This window comes from Arachis ipaensis, chromosome B6, assembly GCF_059453495.1.
Source record: "Arachis ipaensis isolate K30076 ecotype BB chromosome B6, ASM5945349v1, whole genome shotgun sequence".
In the NCBI taxonomy this organism is placed as follows: Eukaryota; Viridiplantae; Streptophyta; class Magnoliopsida; order Fabales; family Fabaceae; genus Arachis; species Arachis ipaensis.
Window position 1 is genome coordinate 59337866 of NC_142441.1, and position 4984 is coordinate 59342849.

Below are 4984 nucleotides of genomic sequence, written 5' to 3' on the forward strand. Positions count from 1 at the left end.
AAATTCAAAACTCATGTACTTCTTGTTCTTTTGAATTAAAACAGTTTTTATTTAAGAGAGGTGATGGATTCATAGGACATTCATAACTTTAAGACATAGTTACTAACTACTAATGATCATGTAATGAAGACACAAACATAGATAAGCACTTAACATAGAGAAAACGAAAAAAAAAAAAGAAGAAATAAGAACAAGGAATGAATCCACCTTAGTGATGGTGGCGTTTCCTTCTTGAGGAACCAATGATGTCCTTGAGCTCTTCTATGTCTCTTCCTTGTCTTTGTTGCTCCTCCCTCATTGCTTTTTGATCTTCTCTTATTTCATGGAGCATGATGGAGTGCTCTTGATGTTCCACCCTTAATTGTCCCATGTTAGCACTTAATTCTCCTAGGGAGGTGTTAATTTGCTCCCAATAGTTTTGTGGAGGAAAATGCATTTGAGGCATCTCCGGGATCTCATGGTGATGAGCTTCCTGCGCCTCTTGAGCTCCATGAATGGGCTCTCTTGCTTGCTCCATCTTTTTCTTAGTAATGGGCTTCTCTTCCTTAATAGGAATGTCTCCTTCTATGAAAGCTCCAGCTGAGTAACATAGATGGCAGATAAGATGAGGAAAAGCTAGCCTTGCCATGGGGGATGACTTTTCGGATATTTTGTAGAGTTCATTAGAGATGACTTCATGAACTTCTATTTCCTCTCCAGTCATGATGCTATGAATCATGATGGCCCGATCCACAGTAACTTCAGATCGGTTGCTAGTGGGAATGATTGAGCATTGAATGAACTCCAACCATCCTCTAGCCACAGGCTTGAGGTCCAATCTTCTTAGTTGAACCGGCTTGCCTTTGGAGTCAATCTTCCATTGAGCTCCTTCCACACATATGTCCATAAGGACTTGGTCCAACCTTTGATTAAAGTTGACCCTTCTAGTGTAGGGGCGTTCATCTCCTTGCATCATGGGCAAGTTGAACGCCAACCTCACATTCTCCGGACTAAAATCTAAGTATTTCCCCCGAACCATTGTAACGTAGTTCTTTGGATCCGGGTTCTTACTTTGATCATGGTTATTGGTGATCTATGCATTGGCATAGAACTCTTGAACCATTAGGAAGCCGACTTGTTGGATGGGATTTGTTAGAACTTCCCAACCTCTTCTTTGAATTTCATGTCGGATCTCCGGATACTCATTTTTTTTGAGTTTGAAAGGGACCTCGGGGATCACCTTCTTCTTGGCCACAACATCATAGAAGTGGTCTTGATGGGCTTTGGAGATGAACCTTTCCATCTCCCATGACTCGGAGGTGGAAGCTTTTGTCTTCCCTTTCCCCTTTCTAGAGGATTCTCCGGTCTTAGGTGCCATCAATGGTAATGGAAAAACAAAAAGCTTATGCTTTTACCACACCAAACTTAGAATATTGCTCGCCCTCGAGCAATAAAAGAAAGAATAGAGGAAGAAGAAGAAGAAAATATGGAGAAGAGGGGTGAAGTGTGTTTCGTCCAAGTAGAGAGGAGAGGGTTGTGTTGTGTGAAAATGAGGAAGAATGGAGGGCTATATATAGAGGAGGGAGGGGAGTTAAGGTTCGGCCATTTAGGGTGGGTTTGGGTGGGAAATTGGTTTTGAATTTTGAAGGTAGGTGGATTTTATGAGGTAGGTTTATGGGGAAGAGTGGATGGATGTGAGTGGTGAAGAGGTGATGGGGAAGAGAGATTGAGGTGATTGGTGAAGGGTTTTTGGGGAAGGGTGTTTATGGGATTGTGTGAAAGAGAGGTGAGAAGAAGTGAGTGGAGGTAGGTGGGGATCCTGTGGGGTCCACAGATCCTGAGATGATCCTGTGGGGTCCACAGATCCTGAGGTGTTCAAGGATTTACATCCTTGCACCAAATTAGGCATGCAAAATGCCCTTGCACGCAACTCTGGGCGTTCAGCGCCAGGTTGGTACCCATTTTGGGCGTTCAACGCCCATTTACTGGCCATTTCTGGCGTTGAACACCAGAACCACGCTTGTTCTGGGCGTTCAGCACCCAGATACTGTCCATTTTGGGCGTTCAGTGCCAGAACCATGCTCTGTTCTGGCGTTGAACGCCAGACAGATGCTTCCTCCAGGGTGTGATTTTTCTTCTGCTATTTTTTGATTCCGTTTTTAATTTTTTTGTTTATTTTGTGACTCCACATGATCATGAACCTATAAAGACATATAACTAAGAAAAATATAGTTAGATAAATAAAAATTGGGTTGCCTCCCAACAAGCGCTTCTTTAATGTCAATAGCTTGACAGTGGGCTCTCATGGAGCCTCACAGATGTTCAGAGCATTGTTGAAACTCTCCAACACCAAACTTAGAGTTTGGATATGGGAGTTCAACACCAAACTTAGAGTTTGGTTGTGGCCTCCCAACACCAAACTTAGAGTTTGACTGTGGGGGCTTTGTTTGACTCTGCTTTGAGAGAAGCTTTTTATGCTTCCTCTCCATGGATGCAGAGAGAGATCCTTGAGTTGTAAACACAAGGTTGTCCTCATTCAATTGAAGGATTAATTCTCCTCTGTCCACATCAATCACAGCTCTTGCTGTGGCAAGGAAAGGTCTTCCTAGGATGATGGATTCATCCTCTTCCTTTCCAGTATCCAGGACTATGAAATCAGCAGGGATGTAAAGGCCTTCAACCTTTACTAACACGTCCTCTACTTGTCCATAAGCCTGTTTTCTTGAATTGTCTGCCATCTCTAATGAGATTTTAGCAGCTTGCACCCCATAGATTCCCAGTTTCTCTATTACAGAGAGGGGCATGAGGTTTATCCCTGAACCAAGGTCACACAGAGCCTTAAAGATCATGGTGCCTATGGTACAAGGTATTATGAACTTTCCAGGATCCTGTTTCTTCTGAGGCAATGTCAGTTGATCCAGATCACTTAGTTCATTGGTGAACAAGGGAGGTTCATCTTCCCAAGTCTCAATACCAAATAATTTGGCATTCAGCTTCATGATTGCACCAAGAAACTTGGCAGTTTGCTCTTCAGTAACATCCTCATTCTCTTCAGAAGAGGAATACTCATCAGAGCTCATGAAGGGTATAAGGAGGTTCAATGGAATCTCTATGGTCTCTAGATGAGCCTCAGAGTCCTTTGGTTCCTCAGAGGGAAGCTCCTTATTGATCACTAGACGTCCCAGGGGGTCTTCCTCCTTGGGATTCACGTCCTCTCCTTCCCTTACAGGTTCGGCCATGGTGCTTATGTCAATGGCCTTGCACTCTCCTTTTGGATTCTCTTCTGTATTGCTTGGGAGAGTACTAGGAGGGATTTCAGTGATCCTTTTACTCAGCTGGCCCACTTGTGCTTCCAAATTTCTAATGGAAGACCTTGTTTCATTCATGAAACTTGCAGTGGCCTTGGATAGATCAGAGACTAAGTTTGCTAAATTAAAAGTATTTTGTTCAGAGTTCTCTGTCTGTTGCTGAGTGGATGATGGAAAAGGCTTGCTATTGCTAAACCTATTTCTTCTACCATTATTAAAGCCTTGTTGAGGCTTTTGATCCTTCCATGAGAAATTTGGATGATTTCTCCATGATGAGTTATAGGTGTTTCTATAAGATTCACCTAAGTAATTCACCTCTGCTATTGCAGGGTTCTCAGGATCATAAGCTTCTTCTTCAGAAGATGCCTCTTGAGTACTGTTGGATGTAGCTTGCATTCCATTCAGACTCTGGGAAATCATATTGACTTGCTGAGTCAATATTTTATTCTGAGCCAATATGGCATTCAAAGTATCAATTTCAATAACTCCCTTCTTCATAGGCGTCCCATTACTCACAGGATTCCTCTCAGAAGTGTACATGAACTGGTTATTAGCAACCATGTCAATGAGTTCTTGAGCTTCTGCAGGCGTTTTCTTTAGGTGAATGGATCCACCTGCAGAAGTATCCAATGACATCTTTGATAGCTCAGATAAACCATCATAGAATATATCCAGGATGGTCCATTCTGAAAACATGTCAGTAGGACACTTTTTGGTCAGTCCTTTGTATCTCTCCCAAGCTTCATAGAGGGATTCACCTTCTTTCTGTATGAAGGTCTGAATGTCCACTCTAAGCTTGCTCAGCTTTTGAGGAGGAAAGAACTTGGCTAAGAAAGCTGTGACCAGCTTATCCCAAGAGTTCAGGCTATCTCTAGGTTGAGAGTCCAACCACACTCTAGCTCTATCTCTTACAGCAAAAGGGAAAAGCATGAGCCTGTAGACTTCATGATCTACTCCATTAGTCTTAACAGTATCACATATCTGCAAGAATTCAGTTAAGAACTGAAAAGGATCTTCAGATGAAAGTCCATGAAACTTGCAGTTCTGCTGCATCAGAGAAACTAGCTGAGGTTTCAGCTCAAGGTTGTCTGCTCCAATGGTAGGAATGGAGATGCTTCTTCCATGTAAATTGGAATTAGGTGCAGTAAAGTACCCAAGTATTCTCCTTGCATTATTATTATTTTCGGCTGCCATCTCCTCTTCCTGTTCGAAAATTTCTGAAAGGTTATCTCTGGATTGTTGTATTTTAGCTTCTCTTAGTTTCCTTTTCAGAGTCCTTTCAGGTTCTGGATCTGCTTCCCCAAGAATGTTCTTGTCCTTGCTCCTGCTCATATGACAAAGAAGAGGGCACAGAAAAATAATAATAATAGGGATCCTTTTTACCACAGTATAGATGTTCCCTTATGTGAGTAGAAGAAAAGAAGAAAAAATTTGAACACAGATAGAAGAGGGGGTTCGAATTTGGTGAGTGATGTGAGAAAGAGATGTTCGTAGATGAATAAATAAATAGAATAAGATGAGAGAAAGAGAGTATTTTCGAAAATAATTTTTTTGAAAAAGAGTTAGTTGATTTTTGAAAATAGTTTTTGAAAAAGGTTAGTGGTTTTTCGAAAATTAAAATGAAAAAATTAAAATTTTAGTTAATTAAAAAGAAATTTTTTTGAAAAAGAGGAAAGATATTTTCGAAAATTAGAGAG

At 41.4% G+C, this 4984-nt stretch overlaps 1 non-coding gene across 1 annotated transcript; it reads left to right on the forward strand.

The window, feature by feature from the left end:
- The first annotated feature begins 3981 nt into the window (after nucleotides 1–3981).
- Nucleotides 3982–4085, forward strand: LOC148555739 (small nucleolar RNA R71). The gene has a single exon (XR_015886621.1). It is a non-coding gene; the product is annotated as a small nucleolar RNA R71 (small nucleolar RNA).
- The last annotated feature ends 899 nt before the right edge of the window (nucleotides 4086–4984 follow it).